Source organism: Aphelocoma coerulescens, chromosome 17 (assembly GCF_041296385.1).
Source record: "Aphelocoma coerulescens isolate FSJ_1873_10779 chromosome 17, UR_Acoe_1.0, whole genome shotgun sequence".
Lineage (NCBI taxonomy): Eukaryota > Metazoa > Chordata > Aves > Passeriformes > Corvidae > Aphelocoma > Aphelocoma coerulescens.
This window is the reverse complement of record NC_091030.1, coordinates 2,805,752-2,828,861: the sequence shown is the minus strand read 5'-3', so window position 1 is coordinate 2,828,861 and position 23,110 is coordinate 2,805,752. Positions and strand designations below refer to the sequence as shown.

At 50.2% G+C, this 23,110-nt stretch overlaps 2 long non-coding RNA genes across 6 annotated transcripts in view; one reads left to right on the top strand and one right to left on the bottom strand.

The window, feature by feature from the left end:
* Window positions 1–8,960, bottom strand: part of LOC138119671 (uncharacterized) — a 61,284-nt gene extending 52,324 nt beyond the window's left edge. For both annotated transcript variants that reach the window (XR_011155576.1, XR_011155577.1), the window contains exon 1: window positions 8,875–8,960. This is a non-coding gene — a long non-coding RNA (uncharacterized lncRNA). The remainder of the gene's footprint in view (window positions 1–8,874) is intronic.
* A 101-nt stretch (window positions 8,961–9,061) lies between these two features.
* On the top strand, window positions 9,062–13,033 carry LOC138119723 (uncharacterized). Of its 4 annotated transcripts, none has more exons than XR_011155595.1 (4): window positions 9,062–9,110; window positions 10,777–10,860; window positions 12,246–12,312; window positions 12,692–13,033. It is a non-coding gene; the product is annotated as an uncharacterized lncRNA (long non-coding RNA). The 4 variants fall into 4 exon arrangements; XR_011155593.1 differs by lacking the exon at window positions 9,062–9,110 and adding an exon at window positions 9,133–9,334 and having other exon boundaries at window positions 10,701–10,860; XR_011155594.1 differs by lacking the exon at window positions 9,062–9,110 and adding an exon at window positions 9,133–9,334 and having other exon boundaries at window positions 12,692–13,032.
* Window positions 13,034–23,110: the final 10,077 nt, after the last annotated feature.

The window sequence follows — 23,110 nt, the reverse complement described above, 5'->3', positions numbered from 1 at the left end:
GGTGGATGGACAGCATGAAGTCAGATGAAGTTCAGTGCAGACAAATGCCAGGTAATGCACTTAGGAAAGGATAATTTGAACTACAAGGGGAAAAAAAAATAACAATGCTTTTGCAAGATAATCATCTGCTGTGCACAGAGAGGCAGCGAACTGAAAAGACTTAAATGGGAAGGGATGGCAAGTCCTTCCTTGGGAAGCTGCTCATCCCAGCTCACAGCAATCTGAGCTCAACCCCAACTCCTGCAGCAACAGCAAAGCTCAGACATCACAGAGACTCTTCCACACAAGTAAAGCTTGAATGGAGTTGGAGTCTGGGGAGTGCAGGAAAGGATCCAGGAACGAGCAGCGCTTTGTGCACCTCTGAGTCAGGACGTGCAGAGGTTCTGGGGACCCAGCTGCAAACAGCAGGGCAGAGGAACTTCTGCCCCAAAACCACCTTGAGCTTTAATCCAGGCATTACAAAGCTCTCTACAGACACATCCACCACTGGTGAGCCAGAACCATGAAGTGCCAACAGTCATTTCACAGGATGAGATCCTGTGCCAAACAGATTCCCCAGTGAGACCCTCTGCACCTGCACTTTGTGCCTTTGCACATCAGCTCCCATGGAATCCCAGGCTGGTCTGGGCAGGAAGGGACCTTAAAGCTCATCACATTCCTCCCCCTGGCATGGGCAGGGACACCTTCTACCAGACCAGGTCGCTCCAAGCTCCATCCAACCCAGCCTCGGACGTGCAGGGATGGGGCAGCCACAACCCTAACCCTCTCCTTACACAACAGCCCAGCTCTGAGTCTCAAACCTCTGTGTGCTGGGCAGATCAGCCAGGGTGGACCAGGGAACCCAGAGCAACTCCCTCCAGCCTGCACTCAGCAAAACAAAACCTAACCTCAACCCCGAGCTCTATAATCCCCATATAGGATCCAGATTTGCTGGAGAGAAGCAACTACAGCGCAGCCTCTCCCAGGGAGCTCTGCTGCTCCCCACGTCCCTGCTCCAGAGGAGAAGCTCCATCACTGGCTCCCAGCTCCACAGCAGGGAAAAGGTGGTTGGCAGAGGGTGCTGGGCACTGCCCAGGCTCCCCAGGGAATGGGCACGGCCCCGAGGCTGCCAGAGCTCCAGGAGCGTTTGGACAGCGCTGCCAGGGATGCCCAGGGTGGGGTTTTTGGGGAGGTATGTGCAGGGCCAGGAGCTGGACTCTGGGCCACGTGGGTCCCTTCCAGCTGAGGATACTCCGTGATTCTATGAAGGAGAGCAAGCCCAACTCCTCACTCCCCATCTGGTGCCTTAAACACCAGGATCTTCCCTTCTACACACCTTTGGAGGACAAGAAGAGCCGGCACTCCTGCTCTGGGCTTTGCCAGCCTTTCCCGAGTATCTGCAGGCTGCCAGAGCTCAAACGAGGGATTGCAGAGCCCGCGGAGCATCTCCCAGGCGGGACCCGGGGCCGGGAGCATATTCCGTGAAGTGTGGGGCCATCTGATGGCAGGAGCAGGCAGCGCCAGGCGCAGCATCCCAAAGGCTGCTCTGCTTTGCTCCATTCATCTCCGGTAATTGAATGCATGCCCTGGGGGGGAGCGCCGCGCAGGGCGAAGGAGGGGGGGAACAGTATTTATATTTGTCTTCCCAGATTTAGTTTGTCTTTATCTCGAGCTATTTTGAATGTCATGGGGAGTTAATGAAGACATGTTGTGCATCTGCAACGCATGGAGCAACTTCTCTCCTGTCTCAGCATATTAAATTCTTCCTTACTTACATTAGGAATTACAGGGAAAGAACAGACACAGACAAAAAGGGAGGAAAGATAAAAGGAAAGTAGAAAGAGATAAGAGTGGAAGAAAAGGAGAAGGAAGGGTTTTGTTTTGTTTTTTTTAAATTCAGCTCTCAAAGTTGCATCACAAGACATTTTTCCAACTCCTTCACCACAACTGTCTCAACTAGAGATGTCAGCCCTGGAAGAATTGTCCTGGTACATTTGGGATGACCCAGGAACAGCCTCTTAAACACCCCCTTCGATATCACCCTGCCCCACAGTCCAGTGCCCAGGACAAATGCAAGGTGGGGGGACACAGCAGAGATGTCCATCCTGAGCTGGAGCAGCCTCCCCAGGGGCCAGTGGCACATCCCCAAGCCCTGCTGTAACCTACCTGCAGCCCCCAGGAAGGGCATCCCACACAGCAAGGCCTCAGGGCCCCCACCACAGGCACAGACACTGCTCTGCTGCTGGGTATTTTTAGTTGCTTTTCCTTCACTACAGACAGGAAACTGAGGCAGACAGAAAATACAGGCTCAGATCTACAAAGGCTTTTGGCCTCCAACCTCTGTCTTGAGACAATCCCTGGCTTAGATCTCACCAGTCCTTTCCAAGAGAAGAGACGAGGCAGTGGCAGAGAAAAGCCCTTTCCCCAGGATATCCCTTCCTCAGCTCTCCTCTCTCCCTCCTGGGAGAGGCAAGAATACAGAATTCCCTCAATCGTAGGGCTGTTCTCTTAGAAATTAAGATCTTCACTTTCCTGGCACTTCCCATCCTCTCTCTTTCCCCAAGGCAAGATCTGGCACACCTTAGATGTTCTGGTTTGGCCTGGAGTTTTATTTAGACTGCTCCTTGCTTAGGGGATTCTCTGTTTATATCATTGGAGGGTGTTAATAAGGGCAGAATGGTTTCCAGACCCACACCAGCTGACTGGATTTCCTGAACCCACACCATCTGTAAAAACAGAAATGTTCCCTTCTCCTTGTACACACAGATAAATGCATTAATGCTAAACCTCCCGGGGCAGGAGTGGAGGAGAGGCTGAGACTCCTGGCCAACTGGAAACCCAGCAAGTTCTGGAACGAGGCACACAACTACCATTTTTATGATGAGGGCTCAGCTGAAGACATGAAAGATCTCATCAAGACAGAAGAGCCTGACATTTTAAAAGAGCACACTGAGGAGTTTCTGGCACCTCTCTCAGACACATCTGGCACTGGCCACCCTCAGAGACACCAGAATGTGCAAACTGAGGCCTGGCTGGTATTACAGCACTTGCATGTGCCTATCAGTCAGCTCTTCCATCTCGAGGCAAGCTTCTCTGGAGTTTGCAGAGCACTGATCCAGATCCTTCCCGATGCAGAGGGGCAGCACAGGGAGAGGGGCTTGGGAGATGGGACACATGGGGACCGACACCTGGGGTCTGTCAGCCAGAAGGGTTTGGTGTCTTGTCAGCCTGACACCAGTTTGATAACAAATTCCCAGTTTGGACTGAGCTGCGCACACCAAACTGAACTGGAAATTCCATGGCTCAGCCGAGCCTCTCTCACCAGGTTCACACAGGGACTGTGGCATTATCTAAGCACTGCTGTGCAGAGCTGAGCACAGGGCTGAGTCAGCTCCACGTTCCCACTGTCTGTTCTCCCCACCTATCACAGCTAAATAAATGCTGCACTCTTTAGAAAGAAGTGGCAGCTGCCAGTACAGCCAAAAAAATTCATCATTCTACAGCATGAAAATCATCCTCACGTGAAAACAGGCTCAGGCATCAAAGGGTTGGTCTGGCTGAAGCAGCAGCAATGAGCAGCTGTGAAATACCCACCAAGAGAAAAACCAAGGGGTCAAGGAATGAAATCCCTTGTCCAGGGATGCCCAGGACCAGTATGTCTATCCCAAGAGGGATAATTTTGTTTGTTCAACAAATGGAAAACCAAAGGTACAATTCACATCCCTACACACCTGATGAGCTTTCAAGGAAGGGGAGGGGGAGACTTTACAACCAGGAGCAAGAGCAGAGCTACACACCTACTCTCTGTCTGCAGCAATGTGTCCTCCAGGCTCAGCCACTCCATGTCCCTTCCTCACCCCAAGTTGCTCCTGTGATAAAACTCTCCCTGTCTCAAGAAGGGATGAAGATGCAACAGCTAAACCAGGATAGGAGTGAGCAGCCAAGGGATTTTGGGAGTGCTGCAGGCCACAGGGACTCCTCACCGACAGGAACACAGATCCACCTCCTCTGCACCTGCCCACAGGACCAGGACACTTCCCTTTCCTCTTCCTGTGCCAGCTGTGCTCATGTCTGACATACGATTTGGGGATGGGACTGGCCTTCACTCAAGGTCACCTCACAGGTCAAGGAAGCACCACACACCTGGAAGGGGTTGTTTCATCCCCTGGTGCCATCTGCTCCATGAACAAGCAGAAGGTCTGACCACACCACATCTGCCTAAACCTTTTAGCTCCCTGACAGGTTTGACAGCTCAGACCATTTAATGTCAAGCCTCTTATCTAATGGCAGTGGAAATGAGGCTGTTCCCCTTTGGAAGCTCCCTCCCTGCCCCAGCCCACTGGAACCCAAACACCTGGTTATTGTTTTCTCTCCTGTGACTAAAAATGCTTCCTACAACATCCACCTCACACAGCTACGAGACTGCAAAGGGCACAAGGTGTTAACAGCCCAATTCAGTCAGGTGTTCACTGTCATAACATTGAACTCAGGGCATGAGAGCTGGCTCTTGGCTTGGCTTCTGAGTGACAAGAACCTGTGTGTGTTCACAGCAAATCCAGCCACCAACATGGTGCTTCTGAGCAATTCTGCTTTGTGCTGTCAGAAATGCCGCAAAACTGAGGTTTTCCAAGGTTTTTAATGCTTGCTTGATGCGTTCAGAACTGCAATTTGAACCCCAAAATAGAACGATACAGCTCACATTATGCAAACGTGACAACTATTTACCTCAATTAAAAGAGCAATTTTCTACACATTATTATTAAAGTCACCAAGCTCCAGGAGAGCAGCCCTGCAAATACTGGCCAGAATCCAAAAGCATTCTGCTATAAACCTTCTTACAACAGACCCACACTAATGCATATACATGAGGATTCAAGAAATAAATCCATATTTTTTTGCCTCCATCCCATCAAATTAGGCAGAGTTAACAAATGTAATTATTTCAGATTCAAATACAATACATTATCTTCATTATATCTGTTAACTTCAGTTACAGAACCCCTGACCTCCCAGTTTGATCTCAAGAACTCTGAGATTCATGGCATTCCAAAAGCCACTCATTTTTTGATAACTCAGTTTGCGGCTCCCCATTGTGCGTTTGTCATAAAGGGCCTGGAAGATCCTACTTATCAAAGCACATTCAACAGTAATGGACCATCTAATCCTAAAATCCTCTCTCGAACAAAAGCCAAGAACAAGCATTCCCATTTTCAACTTCTTTGTACTTCAGTCAGCCTCCCAAAAGTCACTTTATATGGTTCATGGTTTAATAGGAGTTTAAGCAGCATTCCCTTCTGGGGGTTTTGTTTAAAAAGTTACCAAGTTTATTGCCTGTGTCAGAAGCTTCCTTACCCTGTTTTTATTATCTACAGCAGTGTTATGATTTCATCTCTGCCTCAGTTTTCCTGATGCACAACGCACTCAGGTGATCCCTCAGTAACTGCTGTGGTGGCAGAACCAGCAATCCCCGTTCTGGCCATTAAAGCACCTCATTGTTTCACACCGCGGGTTTGTTCTCCGGAGTAATTAGGAGCATGAAAGACAGGAATGAGCCTCATTAGCTCCCACAAGCTCAGGCATCCTCCAGCTCCTCCATGAACCTTTCCAAGGTGCAACAACTCGCTGTAGGTACCCACGGGCGCGTCGGGCTGAGCAGGGAATGCAGCTTTCAGCTTTTCTCAAGCTCTCTGACGGATGCCTCACAGGCAGCACCAAGCACAACAGCCCTGACCGCTGAACTAAGCTCACTTGATGATATCCTAACAAAATTCCCACGTTCCAGCCTGTACAGATCGGAGAGCTTGTGAGGGAAATGCGCTGAGAGCTACGCAGAGCCATCAGCTGCAGCTTCTCTCCCTCTCCCCTAAAGCCCATTGACAGTCTCTCAGAACAAAGCAAGCCATTCGCTGGATCTCCCTTATCTTATTGTACATCAATTTGCTGAAACATTCATGGGATCACTACTCATTTCGTTTACCCTTAAGGCCAACCCCTCTGCTTATTAAATTAAGAAGATGAATGAGAGATTTGCTCTCTTGCTAGCAGCCCAGGGGATTCATTAGTCAAGTAAATGATTGCACTTGCCTCAAGTTATGCTACTGCAATGTTTGTAATGTGTCTTCTGATCTCGGCTCCCCGTGCACTATTTGGAAACAAGGCTGGCTTTCAGACAGGTCACATTTAATTCCAGTCATCCGGCTTCAGCAAATGGAATAAAATAAGGCCTCAAATTCACTATCCTACGTTCCCTCCCTTCGCTCAGCCCTCCAAACATTTCACAGAGCAGACACACGAAGGGAATCAGGAGCTCCATGTAAGCCACCAATATTTGTCCCATTTATGTCGGTATCAGGCACAGTCACCACCTTAACACTGGCCGAAAGCAGAGATTTGGGGACAGTGCCGGAGCTGCTCTGGGCAGGAGGGAGCAGTTCCCCCACCACGCTGGATCATTAATTAAGCACAAAGGTAGCTGTTAACAAGCTCCTTTTTGCCTTCCAGAAAGGAGCTGGCTCTCTGTAACTGCAGCCAGAGGACAGCAGCATTTCTGAGAGCAATAGCAGGAAAGCAGGAAGGAAATGGCATTTCAGAAAAAGGTTAAAATCCACATCCCAATTAAACTGCACCACGGCGCAGATGGAAAGGAGGCTGAACACAAATGAACTCCGGGGAATAGCTGTTCCCAATTCCACAGGGCTGCTTCATGAAAAGCAGAACCTGGATGAACAAGCCCCACTAGCACGGCTGGGTGAGCACTTCAGAAGTGGGATGAGCAGCACAGAAGAGATTCCCTCTGGCGAGCTGCAGATTGCACACCTTGGAAGTGACTTCCAAGTAGTGTTGTCATATCTGTGGACTCAGCAGGACACAAGCTGCCACCTTTAACATCAGGAAAACATCACAGCAAAAGCAGTTGCCATGTAATGGAGCTGCGGTGAAGCACATGCCATCCTTTAGGAATGGCAACAGCAGGAACCGTGGTACCTGAGTCACCCACTACAGCCCCTGGAGATGCCCAGCTGACTTCACACTCTGCTACAAAGCAACACAGATGAGTCTGAAACATCAGGCATGAGGAATCTGCCTAGTTCCTGAAGGCTTCCCAGCAAACCTGGAACCAATCAGAAATGAAGGATGCTGCTCTCTTTCCCAGCATTGCACCTGAGCGGAGCAGCACAGCAGGCAAGCGCTCAGGAATGCTCCTTCCCCTGAAATGTATCACAGCTGCAGCAGCAAACGAGAGCACCTGAGCTGCAAACCAGCGAGGAAAAGGGAGAGCCAACTCTAAAGGCAACAGCTGTGAGAAGGGAATTAAGATGTCTGAGCCAACACAACTGTCCTCCCTCTGCTTGCCCGCGAACCAAGTGCTGATTTTCCTCCCAGCTTTGCCACAACTTTCTCACCTGACCTTCATCATGTCGTTTATACCTGTCTATAAATAGCATAACACGACAATTCTGCTGCCTCCACAGAAGAAAGGCTTTAGCCAGCACTGATTTCACACAGTGAACGGGGCCAGGGTTCGCACAGCACAAGGCACACGTGGAGCTGCTCTGCCCTGGAGCAGTACCAGGACACACGCCAGGACAAAGAGCCCCTCCAGGGAAGGGTGGGAGGCAAGGCTGACAAATTTGCACGTAGAAGTGCTCCCATTTACCAAGCAGCCGTAATCAGGACAAAGTTAACCTTGGAGTAGCCTGTTACACAGCAGAGGATTTTAAGATGGCCACAGATAGCTGCAAAATTCCCTCTCCTACCCCTGGATGCTTGCTTTAAAAGAACGCATCAATCCTAGAACAGTCTGGGTTGGAAGGAACCTTAAATCTCATCCAGTGCCGCCCCTGCCAAGGGCAGGGACACCTCCCACTGTCCCAGGTTGTTCCAAACCCCATCCAGCCTGGCCTTGGGCACTACCAGGGTTCCAGGGGCAGCCACAGCTGCTCTGGGCACCCTGTGCCAGGGCCTGCCCACCCTCACAGGGAAGGATTTCCTCCTAATACCCAATCTAACCCTGCCCTCTATCAGTGTGAAGCCATTCCCCCTTGTCTCATCATTCCATGTCCTTGTCAAAAACCCCTCTCCATCTCCCCTGAAGCCCCTGTCGGTGCTGAAAGCCCTCTTGGTCGAATTAGCAGCTAACAGGCCCTCCCAGAAAAGGGTTCTTAGTTCTAAGTGTTAATCTGCGTGACAAAAGGCGAGGGACGGTAGGTTTGGGATGGAACAACATTCCTTGCCCTAAACAGGTGGGATTTAATTACACTGCCACAAATCTGGAATTAGCACTCAAATTTACTTCCTACTCGGGCTAGAGCTATCAGTGATAGCCCAAAGATTAATGTTGACCACAGCAGAAATCACAGAGCAGCAGCCGGGGCTGCTGGAACATCTTGGCTGCGAGCTGAGAACTCGGGGCTGCTGCAGCTCTGCAGCCCCCTGACCTTTCCGGGTAGAAACCACACATGCACACAATATTTATACACCTTTTGCTCCTTTTTCAAGGGCTTTGAGCTCAACCCCTGCACAGCGGCGCCGCGGGGAGCGCACACGACCCAGACCAGACCCCCCCAGTAAAGCCCAGTTGGAGGAGCAGGGAATGTTCAGAGCGCTCAGAGGCAGCTCTGCAGCGTTTGTTTGAGAAAACGCATATTCCAGGTCTCCAGCTCACGGAAGGACCCCTCTAGGAGCTGTTTTTAGCCGCACGGACACCCCGGGCAAGGGCTGCCCCAAGGAGCAGCCTCGGGATGCGGGAACCCCCGAGAGCCGCAGTGCTCAGCTCCTACCGCAGCTTCCGCGTGTGAAGCCTCATCCTCCCCTTTTTCCACGCCAAACGCACAAATTTAAGGAGCTGCCGCCATCTAGTGGGTCTGACGGACCCCAATGCGGTGCTAAACCTACCGCGGGTCCTGGCGCTGCTCCCCTCCAGCCTCGTCCCAAGCAACGATCCTTCCTAGTGGTGAAAGACGGGGTGAGGAGGGGGGATTTACCCCGCCGGGTTTTTCAGCCCCTTCAGCCTCACAGGTGTGACCCATCACAGCCCCACGCCCACCATTAAAGCCGAAGTGGGCCCAGCTGGGCTGGGCTGGCATCTCCTACACCTGCTCCTTAAAGGAACAAATGCCCTACTTCTGGTGGTAAGGAATTTAGGAGGTGTAGGGTCATTGTGGCCAAGGTCAGGGGTTGGTGGCAATAGTGAGGAAGCGATGGAGAAGGCGTTTCCTGTAATGGTTGAGGAGGGTGGAGGCTCCTCTTCCCTGTTTCAGGATTAGGTTCTAGATATGATCTCAGGCTGGTGGCCTGAGGGGAAGCTGCAAGAGGAAAAATTTCATCAAAAAAATAAAAAAAAAGGCCACAGGAGGTAATTGTGTTGCTTCTAAAATGTGGGATAATCCTTTCAGCATCCCTTCCAGTACCTGAGGGAGCCAACAGGAAAGATGGAGAGAGACAATTTACAAGGGCCTGGAGTGACAGGACACGGGAAGTGGCTTCCCACTGCCAGAGGGCAGGGGTAGATGAGATTTTGGGAAGGAATTGTTCCCTGGCAGGGTAATGATGCCCTGGCACAGGGTGCCCAGAGCAGCTGTGGCTGCCCCTGGATTCCTGGCAGTGTCCAAGGCCAGGCTGGATGGAGCAGCCTGGGACAGTGGAAGGTGACCCTGCCGTGGCAGGGGGTGGGATGAGATGAGCTTTAAAGTCCCTTCCAACCAAAGCCATTCTATGAATCTTTGGTCCCCAAAATGGACTGGTGTTACCAGAGGAACCCAAACTCCAGGGCTCTGTGGCTGAGGCCAGGTTTGTGTCTGGTTGCCCTGGCTAAGGGGAGAGGCAGAGTGTAAAAGGAGGAGCCAAGTCTACCTGTGGAATTTTAAATGAAAGGCAGATGCTGTGAGAAAAATGGATGTAATTAAGAGACTGTGCTTGGTAGTAGGATTTTTGGAGAGAGCTTTACGGAGAGGATGTCAAAGATAAAAGATAAATGTGCAAGAATTATACAGTGTAAATATGTTATTTCTGCTGCAAAAGCACATTTTATTTCAGGCAACAACCTGGCTCTGCAGCTTTGTACCGAGAGTACATCTGCAAGGGCTCTTGTGTGAGCCTGAAACCTGCACAGCACGGGCTTATTCAAAGGGCTTTGGAGATTTGGGAATAAGGAAGGGATTCGTTCCAGGTGCAGAGCTTTAGCTGCAAACCACAAAATTCAGTCGCTGGTATTGGTGGGACAAAGTATTTCTAACAGGGTTAATGTTGGTAATTTTAGCGTGTCTTCTGAAGAGAGGCATAAAAGGAACTACAAGGATTTAGACTGAAGCCTCCTCTGCAGCAAGTGGAAAATTCCAACAAATCTTCAGTTGTGTTGAGTTCGGTGAAAGCCTTGAGCAGGCTGGACATCACCCGGGCCAGAGTGGCCAGTCAGGCACTCCCAGCTGTACTGGGACACAGGTGCTGCCCTTGCAGGCCATGAACTAATTAGGGAACAGCTGCAAGCACTTGGGTTGCTCTGCCGTGGTCTTGCACAGATTCCCAGGTCTCTCCTGGGGTTTTGCTGCAGACACCTCTGCAATATTGCAGGGCAAGGTGGTGCTTTTGCCGTGGGGTCACCTGTGTGATGAGGCTTCAGCAGCAGGTTTAGAGTGGTCCTGAGTTTGAGAGGTGTGAAGCTGGCTTCAGGTTCATGTTGTGGTGGCCTGACAAGCCAAAGGGACACCTTGATGCCATTGCAGACACTGAAAATGAGTCAAAGGGCTGATGTTGCTCCAGGTGGTTACACTGCTGCATTTGCATTGTTTTTTTCCTGAGACTGAAACTTATTTTGTGGAAGAAAACCCAAAAGCTGCCAGTCTTTTGCCTAGGATTGATTGCATCTGGCTTCCCTGCTAAAAGGTGAGTGATAACAGGAACTGCCTGTGCTGACAGCAGACAACAATTTGGTGATCACTGAGAACAGCACTGGGAGACAGATATTCAATTCTTGGCCACTTCAAAAGGGAAAACAGCCTAGACCTGATGTAGCAGTGTCCATAACAGCAGCTGCATTCTTCTCCCTGAGTCAGGGAGCCTTCGATGGGTTATAACCAGCTCACACAAGCCTTTGCTGCAGCTGATCTCAGAGCCGTGCAGGGTGGAAAGGACCTCCAAAAATCCCAGTTCCAGTCGCTGCGCCACGGGCAGGGATGGTGCCGGGGGTTGCTGGGAATCCCCAGCCAGGAGGGGATGCTCAAATCTCCACCTGGCCTGGGGCTCAGTTTTTGGAGACCCCTCACACCTTCACATCGCCCTTGGGGTTCCCTCTCCCCACAGCTCTCTGGGTTCTGCCCGATGTGCCCTCAAGCTTTCTGTGGCTCTGGAAGGCACAGAGGTTGATGGCACCGCTGTAATTAGGGTGATGCCGGCCTAGATTAAATGACTTCCCTCATTTGCATGCCTGGTGCAATCACCATCTTTGCCTCTGCCTGCTGCTGAGCTGTGCTGGGAGGGAGGGGAAGTCCTGATCTTGCTGACAAGTCCCCCCTTGCTGGAGGGGAATGTCCCAGCTCGCTGACACCAACAACGGCTGCTGCAGGTTCAGGCAGCACTTCAAGGCCTCCAAAAGGCACGGGAGATTGAAGCTTTTTCTGAATCCCAGAGGTGATGCAGGGTGGCACATCCCTAGGGCCCCAAAATAGGTGTGTTTATGTGAAAGCTGTCTTTGATTTCTCGAAGACAAATTCGTAGCTGCTGTTTGTTTTCCCTGCACGCACCAAAATGTGGCTCTTCCATGTGCAAAGTCAAGAGCAAAGCAACAGGAGAGGGACGAAATGACCTTCTGCTCCTTAGGACAAATGTGCCACCCCTGGATCTGAGGGATCTGAGGGCAATTTCTGCCACTCCCCCAGGTGGGGAGGGCGAACTGAGTTCATCTGAGATGCCTGATCTGAGTTTCAGGTGAATCAGGCTTAAAAGGGCCAGAAAATAAATGACTTGTAATGTTCAGAGGAATTAAATCACATTGTATTAGGGATGAGGTTGAGTCCTGTATGGTGCCTGTACATGGTTTTTAAATTAATGTCTGGGTACCAATATTTGGGGAGATGCTGGATGCAGATTCCAGCTGCAGCAAGAAAGTAAAAGCAGTATTTGTTGGCAAAAACACAACAACCTCCTTGGCTTGTCAGCTGCTTTCCACTTCCATTGTTGTCTTCTGTAGGATTTGAATGTTTTTTACACCTTGCAAGTGTGTGTTACTGACCTTATTTTGGAATAAACCCCGTGTTTATCACTCCTGTCAGAAAGAAGAGCAGAGATTTCCTCTCCAGTGATCCACTGACCTTTAAACTGAGCCTGGGGCTCCTCGAGGTGTGTCTGAGAGCAGTGTCCCTGTGGTGGCCCTGTCACTGCTCCCCAGCCTGTGAGCATCCAGTGCACGTCCACAGTGTGTCACTGATACCTGACTGGGCTACAGGAGCAAAGTCTGCTCACTGCAGGCCTGGTTCCTGTGCTGAGAGTTGAGTTACTGGTGAATGGGGTGAAATTCCAATTTCACAGAGCAGGACTGGGGACCTGGACTGATTTTTGGGGATTTTGAGAGCTGTTGTCATACAGACCAGCAAAGCTGTGCTGAGTCTGCATGAATGACTGTTCAGACACCCATCACAAATGATGAATTCATCTGAAAAAAACAGATAAAGAAAAGGACAAATATTTTACTTTGTGTGTTGTTTTGCTTTAATTTCAGGTAAAAACCCAGGCAGGTTCCCATCATCTCAGCAATGTTATTCACTGTCAGGAGAAGGATTTGTTCATGCCATGTGCTAATCCAGAGGAAAAGCTCTGAGCAGCAGGGACCCTGCTCTAGTACACGAGCCTGGGAGGCCTCAAGTGCCTATGGTTAAGTCCCTTGTTGAATTCCCATAATTACAGCTTATTATCATTATTACCACGGGATTTGGGTTTCCTGTTCCTACTTATTAAAAATCTATGAATGCAGATTTATTAAAAATCTATAACAAAATCTAAAACATTTACAGCACCCCCAGTTCTCAGTCTGGGTTTACCAGGTGCATTTTCCCCCAGGTATGAAATCCATGGCTGGGAATTGTGCAGTGGGAGGGGACAGGGTGCCAGCACTGTGTAGGTGGGGCTGAGAAAATAGAGGATGGATGGATGGATGGATGGATGGAGGGAGGGAGGGAGGGAGGGAGGGATGCTGCCACTATTTGCACGTGCTGTACCACGATTTTCCCAAGCTCAGCACCACACACGAATGTAAAGGGATAAATTGAGCAGCGCAGCCTCGGTGAGGCTGGGGCACTCTGCAGCTCCTATCTCTTCTCCATCCCTCTTTTTCCTTTTTTTTATCCGTGAAGTTCGTAGCCGGGCACTTCCATACCCGCTGGATTTCCCTCTCCCGGAGGCAGGCACGGCACCCGCAGTGTCCAGGAGGTGGCAAGCTTTCAATTCACATCGCTCTCTGCTTCCACTCCTCTCCCCAAAGCCGAGGATTTGCGGGAAGCAAAGGACCACGGAGCCCTGTTTTGTTCCCGGGGTGGAATCCTGTGCCCAGGTGTGTGTGAGTGAGACGGAGGGGCACAATCCCCCTCCCCTGCTGCCCACGCTGGGGCTCAGCCCAGGGCAGGGGGTTCTGGGCTGGGGCAGGTCCAGGTCTCCCCCACAGCCCCCCCAGGTCCTTCTCCCAGGGCTGCTCCAGCTGCTCATCCCAGCCTGGATTGATCCCAGGAGTTGTCTTGACCCAGGTGCAGAACCTTTAGCTTGGTCTTGTTAAACCTCAAGAGACTGATAAGGACCTCGTGGAGTGTGGCTCAGGTTGCCTCAATCACAGATTCAAGAAAAACACCATGCCAAAAATCCCTTTTACACATTCCTGCCCCCTACATCATCCAAGGTGATGAAGAAAATGCCATTTCCCTTCTTTTCCTGCCCCTAACCCACTGCAAGCTGCTGGTGACATCACCAAAAGTGGAAGAAGAGGTGGAGACACTTGAAAATATTAATATAGCCTTTATGAGCACTTGGGGGTGCATAATTGCATCTATTGCATGGTCAGTAAAGCCTACAGCCCAGGCTGCTCTTCTTCCCTTCCTGCAGCCACTGCTTTTATTTTCCTTAGATCTTCATCCTTTCCCGGGTGGAAAATGTACTTAAATACACTATTTGAAGAGATAAGCAGGGCAGACCAAAAGCAACAGCTGATAACAGGCAGGGAATCACCCTTTGGATTGCCGGAAAAGAAACGAGTTGGGGGGCAACTTTCGCTGGAGCTGCTCCAACAATCCGAGCCTGAGAGCTGGGATCACTCGTGGCAGCAAGACCCTGGCTGTGTTCATGGTGTGAGACACTCGGAGCAGCCCTGGCAGCCCTCCAGCCGCTCACACATTCCCTGCTCTGTCTGGAGGGCTCCGTGCTCCGGTCTCTTATCGCACACGGGTGTGGGAGCCAGAGGAAGCGGCATCAGCCAGGGGCTCGGAGTGCCACGGGCCCTCCTCTGCCCCAGGATTCCCCGAGCAGAAGGTGGGAAGGGAAAGCTCATCCCCTGAGCAGTCCCTCCGCTGACGCTCACTGAGTTGCTCCCTGCTTTCCTGCCTAAATTACCGATAGGGGCAGTTAGCCCAGAGCTCGAGAGATGAAGCCCAAGCGAGGCAGAACGTGGGGGATGGACCTGAAAGAGCTGTAAGATGAACCCTCCTCAGGAGACTCTGACTCTCCTCAGGAGTCAGAGGAGAGACACAAAGTCGAGCTTCTCACAGCCCTGGTCACATTCACTCGCCTCTGAGAGACTGGAAACAAGACGAGAAAAAGCCATGGCTCCAGAGCTCCTGGCATGTGCATTCGCTAGGCTGTGAATTTCAAGTTTTAGCTACAAAGGGAGTAAAGATTTTCAAAAAGTTTTTCTGTCGCTTTGGCCCCTCAGTAGTTTCGAATTCAGATTTCAGATGAATTCAGATGCTGCCCATGAAACGTTACAGATGGAGCTGCTGGGGACTGCCTGCCTGGCCTAGGCTTGAACCTCTGTTAAAAATCTGCTCTTCTCTGTTAGTCAGCAGAGAATTAAACACATCAGCTGTCCTTCTCCATCTGCATTCCAAGGTAAAGCTCGGCAGCAGGGCTGGAGTTCATCTGACAGCTGGCTCGGAAGGCAGGGTGCTGAATGTACCTTTTCCCTGCAAATAACTGAATTTGGGATGGATCTGAGGGAGTGGGGCTGGTGAGACTCTACCCTGGTGTTCCTTGAGTGTCTGCACCTCCATCTGTCCTTAGGTCTGGCTCTGTGCCTGGGGGGAAATGAACTCGGAGCTTTTTCCTGACAGACAAGGAACAGATCCAAGTACCAGCATGGGCTACTGACAGACCCATCAGGGATATCAGCAAATGTGTTGCCCTCAGAATTGATTGTCCTCAGTGAACCAGTCCAGCCAGACTGTCCAAAGGAAGCCAGTGCTGCCTACTTAGAGCAAATAAAGAATTTAGGCAGACCCACATGGGGAATTTTGAATGTGTGGCTTAGATGCAGCAGCTGAAAGGTTACCCTGGGTCTGGGAAAGCCCACATACAAACCCTTCCTCTGCCTCAGCATCGGCCCAGGGGCACTGGCTGGCCCCAGGATTTCTCCATAACTCACAGCTCAGGCAGGGCAGTCTGAGATCAGCCTGGGAGTATCTGGAAATCCTGGAGAAATGCCCCCAGAGTCCCCTCAGAGGAGCCCCAGTGTTTGTGCCAGGGGAGATCCCTGCCCCCTGCTCACTGTACTCAGGTCAGTCTGTCTGGAAATCCCAACAGGAATTATTTGGTGTCCTCACTGCTTCTTTCCTTCAGCAGTGGAGATCCAGACACAGACCTCTGCTTCCCACCCTTCAGCCAAGTGGCAACTGGGAACTTCCCTGTTCAGCAAACAAGAAGATTTATTTAAAATTCCAAGGACACTTTTCCACAGGCAGGGATTGCTGTCAGCATCTCCCTGCACATGGCTGGGCCCAGAGCCACAGCAATACAGGGAATGAGGAGCCAGATCCTGACATCTGTCACTGCTTGGGGTGAAAGACACACCCCAAGCCTCTGGAGGGGATTTCTGACAGCTGTGACACAAAACCATGGAGTTCTCTTCGAAGTGGGACCAGATCACTTCTGTTTGCCAGCCTAAAAGTGGTGTCCAGGAACTTAAATCAACTCCTGCAGTGCTCTGAATTTTACAGACTAAACCCACGATGACTTCATGGTAAAGCAGCATTTGATACCTGCATGAAATGTTACAGGATGCCATTTTTGTCATTTCCTCCTCACTTGATCGTGATAACACAGTCCCTGAGGCACTGGGGAGGCAGAGGAAGTGTGCCAAGTGCAGGAGATGGAAATGGGAGAGTCGCCAGTTAAACAAAACATCGTTAAGGAAACAGAATTTGAGAGAGATTGTTGTGTGATAGGGAAGGGTTTGTCTTATTCTTCATCGATCACTTGGAGTGGGAAGTGATAATATTTTTTTTAAAGCTTGGAAGCAATTTTGGGGACTGCTTTGAACCAGCTTCTAAGCTCACCCTGGAAACCCCTTCCAAAGGGGTTTCTAAATGAAGTTCTAAATGAAACAGCAACAATAATAAAAATATATATATAAACCTTCACCTATCCTTGACCATTCAAAATGCAGTAAGAACAGAAAACACAAAAATGCCAATGTGGTTTAAATATTCTTCTGCCGACAGCGAAGCATGAGAAGGGATCCTGCCCTCACCTCTGCCCTGACCTGCTCCAGGACTGATCCTGGTGTTGATTTATTCCTTTGCAATGAGGCTGCTCCGAGCAGGGGGAGGGAGAGGAGCCAAGCTCAGAGCCCAGGGACACAGCAGTGCCAGAAGGACTGCAGTGTTTTACCCCAGCTGTTTGCAGGGATTATGGGCTCTGCTAATTACAGGTGGTTAAGAAGATGCAAACTTCTTGTCCATGAGGAAGTTTATTCACGGTTTAACACCTTTCCCAGAAGAGAAGGAGCACTCAGAGTGCCTGGAGTCACATTTAATACACATTTAATGCACAGGCTTTTCTGAGCAGCTGACTGCAAACACACCTGAGGCTGCTGCAATGTTGTTTCTGCAGAACCATTATATCAACAAGAGCAGGAGCTGGGAAAACAGAGATGTGGTGGCATTTCCTGGGGCTGGGAAGAGTGGAAGGTGTCCCTGCCCATGGCAGGGGGGTTGGAACAGGATCATCTTTAAGGTCCCTCCCAACCCAGGCCATTCTGTGATTCCATAATCTCAGAAAATCTCCAGGTCACTATGAGATGCATCCAAACCTCAGTTTGAGAAAAAAATACCCTTGCAAGTGCAGCTTTAGCTTGGTCCACGATGCTCAGCCCTAGTTTTTCCCAGTTTCAAAAGTCAATCATCCTGTGGAGTGCAGTCTCCCACAGGAAAAGCACAGAGGGTGTTCTCCTGCTTTTTGCAGCAGATTCCCACTTCCCAAATGCCCAAAGGCCTGGGTTTGAGAGGAGCTAAAGCGTGGAGCAGCTCCAGCTTGATCCTCAGGAAAGTTCCAAGGTTTAGCCCCAGTGCTGGCAAAGAACCCGTGAGGATTTAGGAGCAGTGGCAGTGTGAGTTTGTGTGCTTTGCCCGTCCTTCCCCTCAGGCTGGTGCATTTCTCCGTGTTATTTCCCACTCTGGGAGCAGAGAGGTACCTCTGTGGAATGCCACACGTTGGAGTTGGCCTGGCTCAATGGCTGGTGTGAAAAACCTGCCAGGGATGAGCACACAGCCAAGGCTCAGCCTATTCTGAAAGTATTAATAAACTCTTCTAATTAATCTGCCTTTGCCATTGCCATGATTCAGGCCTGGGTGACCCTGGGGAGCTCAGAGGGTGAATCACAAGATTATGCCTTGTTTTCTGTATTGCTGCTCTTCCAGGGAGTCCTCCTGAGGAGGTGGCAGCTCCTTCATCCCTGACAGGGCTCATTCCTGCTCCTGTGGATGGCAGAGGAACTTTACCAGGGTGGTAAACACATTTAACTATATGTGTTTTCAAATACTTCTTCAGCTCTGGGACTTTATCACCTCTGGTGTGTTCAGAGAGGGTTCTGGGCTGGAGACCAAGCTCGTATCAAATAAAGAAGCCATGACTGTCTGAACAGGCCTTGGTTCTTCCCCAGCCTGTGTCTGCCTCGGTGATAATCCCTGGGAATGCCAACAAATGCCTGTGGCCTCCCAGAATGTGCAGCAGCTGCCCCAAGCAGCTCAGAGCCAGGCACCAGACGTGGCATTAGGAGCAGGGAAGGATATTGTGTTTTACAGCCAGGGGAAGCCAAGGCTATTCCAGATACACAGAAAGTGCCTCCAGTGTGGAGAAAGCATCAACTCCCAGCCTTTGGCAAATCCACTGAACAACAGAGGTATTTTCATAGAATCATAGACTGGTTTGGGTTGGGAGGGACCTGAGATTCAGCTCATCCCAGCCCCTGCCATGGGCAGGGACACCTCCCACTGTCCCAGGCTGCTCCAAGCCCATCTAGCCTGGCCTTGGGCACTGCCAGGGATCCAGGGGCAGCCACAGCTGCTCTGGGCACCCTGTGCCAGGGCCTGCCCACCCTCCCAGGGAACAATTCCTTCCTAAGATCCAATCTAGCCCTGCCCTCTGTCAGCTTAAAGCCATTCCCCCTTGTCCTGTCCCTCCAGGCCCTTGTAAACAGCCTCTCTCCACCTTTCTTGTCAGGCCCTTGAGGTACAGTGCAGGTGGGGTCTCACCTGGTCAGGGCAGAGTGCCTACCCTGTACATCACATTAAAGGCCTGAAGAAACAAAATGCTAAATAATCGCATCCTTTTCCTCTTTTAAGTCCTGATAAAGTGCACGAGGAGAAGGAAAAGGAGGAGCTTCACATCCAACTGCAGCTCAAGGACGACACAGGGCAGAGAAGAGAGAACTTCAGACTCCTTCTTGCCTGGATCATCCCCATCCTTCGGGGTGCTATTCAAAAAGGGATTTATGGTGAGCTTTAGTGAAGCGTGTTAGAAATCTGGCATTGCCTCCTTGGGCTCTGGCTGCTCCTGCTTTGCTCCTAATGCAGCAACTTTTATAGGAAATCAGGAACTCATTTAGCAGCTTTAGGTTGGTGTTTTAGAAGGAGAACTGGAACTGCTGGGTTCAGTTGCTGCTTTACGGGCAGAAGTTATGGGATCTGGGATACTGGTGTTGAGGGACTTGGCTCCAATCCCCCTCCACAAGCAGGGTGGTTTATAGGGACCCCGTGCAAACTTTACAGGAAGGGACTGGCTGGGGAGCTGGGATGGAGGAGGGCAGTTCCTACAGCACAGCTTCCCACAGTAATCCGGGATTGACTTGGAGGTCGCCCATGAGAAAGCAAAACGTGGTGAGATCACAGCCCCAGCTGAGCCGATAGAGGAGAGGGAATCCTTCCCCAGCTGGAGGCTGATCTATACATGTAAATATGTGAAGTCACAGCTTCCATTAAAGCCTCTCCATCACCAGCATCTTGGCACGGGATAACTGCTCCCAGTCCGAGTGATTCATAGGAACGAGCCGGATTTCAAGAGCCAGGGAGAATTTGCAAGATCTTACCTCGGCCACTGGCAGCACCAAGAGTTCAGCACAGGGATGGAAATTATGGACCAAGCAGAGAAAAATGTGGGGGAGGATGTGTGCACAAAACAGCTTTGGGAGTTTAGGAAAATATCCAGCCTCCCACAGAGTTGCTGTGGGATAATTAATGAAAGGCCTCATTCTCTCCATTTTTGCTTCCAGTCTTCTGCTCCCCAGGGCCGTGAGCTATCACCAAAGAACATTTTGGTTTGGCATGGTGGGTTAATAATGATGGATGGCTGATAAGGAGCAGGTTTGGAACCCAGCTCACCTCCCTCGGTAGGAAATGAATCACAGCACAGGTGGCCAAAATGCAGGTACAGAGGGACACAAGGCTCCCTGGGGCTGTGGGTGCCACCTGGCACACAGGGGCATGGCACAGGGACTCTCACAGGAGCCAGGAGCGATGGCATGCAGGCATCAGCCCCTATCTGATATCTCCTGATTGCTTTGTGGGAGCTGATGGATCACTGCTCACACCACTGCAGCTGGCAGAACTCCTCAGCTGGAAGCAGCACACATCAAAAAAGATGGGAAAATCAGCTGGAAGAGCTCCAAAGCAGAGAGGAGTAATCCGAGCTCTGGAGAACATGACCTGTGATGAAAGATGGAAGAGACTCGGTCCATTTAAGCCTGGAGAAGGCAAAGGGGAAGATGTGATAACAGTGCTCAAATATGTGGAAGGGAATTGCAGAAGGGAAAGGAATAAAGCGTTTCCTGAATAATTTAGGGAAGCTGTAGATTTGCCAAGGTTGCAGTTTCTGAGCAGGTTGGGCTGTTACAGAGAACAGTTTAGATATAGCAAATCTAGCCCTGGGCATGGGGCTGGTTAAAGTATTCCTTAAGGTACCTTTCAGATTTTTCTCTGATCTGTAATTAAAAAAAATATTTTTTCTGTTGCTCCAAGTGAAGAACACAGAAGAAACAAATGCAGTTACCATGGACAAAACAACCAGATACTCAGAGCTGAAAGATAGCAATACCCAAAAGATCTTCATAAAATCACGTTTTTTTTAATGGAGCCTGCAACTTGAACCATCAGATCAGAACATATAAAGGGTTATTTGTGGGGTGACTTGAGGCTGGGGCTAAGGGGAAATTTATGTTCCACTCATTCATTTTAGAAATATCCTCATTAGTAATTGCCCCATTTATAATCAGAAGAAAACAGTACACTCAAATTCCTGGCAGCAAAACACTTCCCTTGCTCTAGATAAATATTGATATTGGCCTTAAGTCAGTTTACAAAAAGAAATGGAAAGAAAACAACAGCTCTGGTGATGCCTGTCAGCCTTTGAAGCATCTTTTGAGAAACTGTTTGGTGAATATCATTGTGCAGGACACGAAGTCCAAACTATTCACTATTAATAGTCTGATCTGAGGCATTCAGGAGAGGGACCCTGTGGAGCTGGGATGCAGCTGGCATTGCTCAGCCCCTGGCCCAGCACGGGCAGCAAAAGTCCCACAAAAAGATCAATCTTCAGCCCAGTGCACCAGGACTGTGTTCCATGAGTGCTTCCCATTTCCAGTATTGAGACCTGGCCTTTGGTTGGGAATTTGTGGAGATTGAGAGGGGGAATATGGAGCAAAGCAGAGGGATTCATCCCTGGGAGTGTGGGCAGGCCCTGGCACAGGGTGCCCAGAGCAGCTGGGGCTGCCCCTGGATCCCTGGCAGTGCCCAAGGCCAGGCTGGACATTGGGGCTTGGAGCAGCCTGGGACAGTGGAAGGTGTCCCTGCCCATGGCAGGGGCGGGAATAAGATGAGCTTGAAGGTCCTTCTCACCCAAGCTATTCCATAATTCTATGAAAATAGGAGGTTTTTTAGCCCCTAGCCTCCCCATCCCTCCTGCTGCCTGGTGCTGGCTGCTGCTGTTCCCAGATCCCAAAGCACAAGCAGTGCTGAGGCAACAGCTGAAGCCCTGTGCAAAGCCACACGTGAAAAGTGAAGTTTATTTCTGTCAGCTCAGTTTAGTTTGGAGGCTGAGTGTATCTGCCTGGGGTGTAGTGGGATGAGCTTGAAGGTCCCTCCCAACCCAAACCATTCTGTGATTCTGTTCCATAGTTCTATGGGCTGTGACTTCACAGACACTGGTCCTTTGGAAAGCTGAAATACATAAAATTTCAAGCATCAATTGACTTCAAGACAAGAAAAAGAAAAGTGCCTTTCTGCCAAACAGGAAAGAAGGATTAATGCTGGTGTGGTTATTTACCACATACTATTTGGTACTGGCACTTCATTTGTCAGGTGTATCTGGCAGCTTTCATTGGTGAGATAAGGGAAATGGCTGCAAAGAAAATAGAAATGGCTTAAGTCATCCACAAACTAGCTGCAAACTAATCCCAGGTCCTCAGTCATGGTGTCTTGTAAAAGTCTGACTCTTCTGTTCTCAGCTCCATTCTTTCTTTGACAGAATGACCTCACCACAGAATGAACGAGGTTGGAAAAGACCTTTGAGATCATCAAGTCCAACCTTTCTGCTGGGGAGGTCCCAGATTTCCTGTCAGGATCAGAAGTTAGAAGATATTACAGACAGGCCATGTGAAGGGAGTTGCTGTGTGCAGATCTGCTGGGGACCTGCTGCAACTTCTCTGTAAAGTTGAACGTTGTCCTGTGCCTCAGTTTCCCCACTGGCTGTGCATGAATAAACACTCACAGGTGCCTCTGTGAGCCCCACGTGTTGCTCTGACCCATTTTCTGTCACAGCCAGGGGCAGCCCAAGCCCTGTGAGGGTCACTGGGGGCTGCCAGGGGTGCAGATCTGCCCCCCTGACCTGCAGGATCTCAGCTGACCTCCCAGCCACCGACACACACGTGATGTGATGATCAGCTCAATACTCAGGATTTCCCACTGGTTGTAAGGATAGGATGGCAGCCCCATAGCTCAGAAATTCCTTAAGTGAGCAGGAAACCACCTCAGACCTTCTGGCTGATCTGATCCCCTTGACTGCCTCTCGTTTTCCAGTGTCCCAGCAGGGTGTGTGGAGGAGAAGACACGGTTTGGAAAGCCAGGCCAGCACCCAGGGGAGTCAGGGAAGGAGCAGACAGAGGTTTTGCTTTCCTCCTGCACTGTGTGACCTCAGGCAACCACTCAGCCTCTGCCCCCACTCCCACTCTGGCTACACAGCTCTCTGTGCTGTGGGCAGCCACAAAGCCCTGGTGACCAGGGGGATCACTGGATCACCTACTCCCACACTTCACGGGGGTCAGGCACTATATTTCACCTGATTATTCCTAATAAAACAATTCGTGCTCGCCTCAAAGTCTCTTCCAGGAAGGCTTTGCATGAAAACATCCAGCAGCACAGAATTTCTCACACAAATTGATTCAGCTCCATATCTCTCTGCTCTGTCTTGCTTTGCTGGATAACTGAGGAGCTTCACGTAGCCCAGGTTTTTTTTTTTTTCCCTCCAGTAATACACTTACATATTTACTTCACCTCTCAATATTTTATTTTACTAATTAAATATTTTAACCAATCTATGTTCTTCTTCTGAAGCATTTTCTCAGCCTTCATGTAACTTCTGTCCCTTTTTTACAAGTTTTTGCACTTCCTACAGT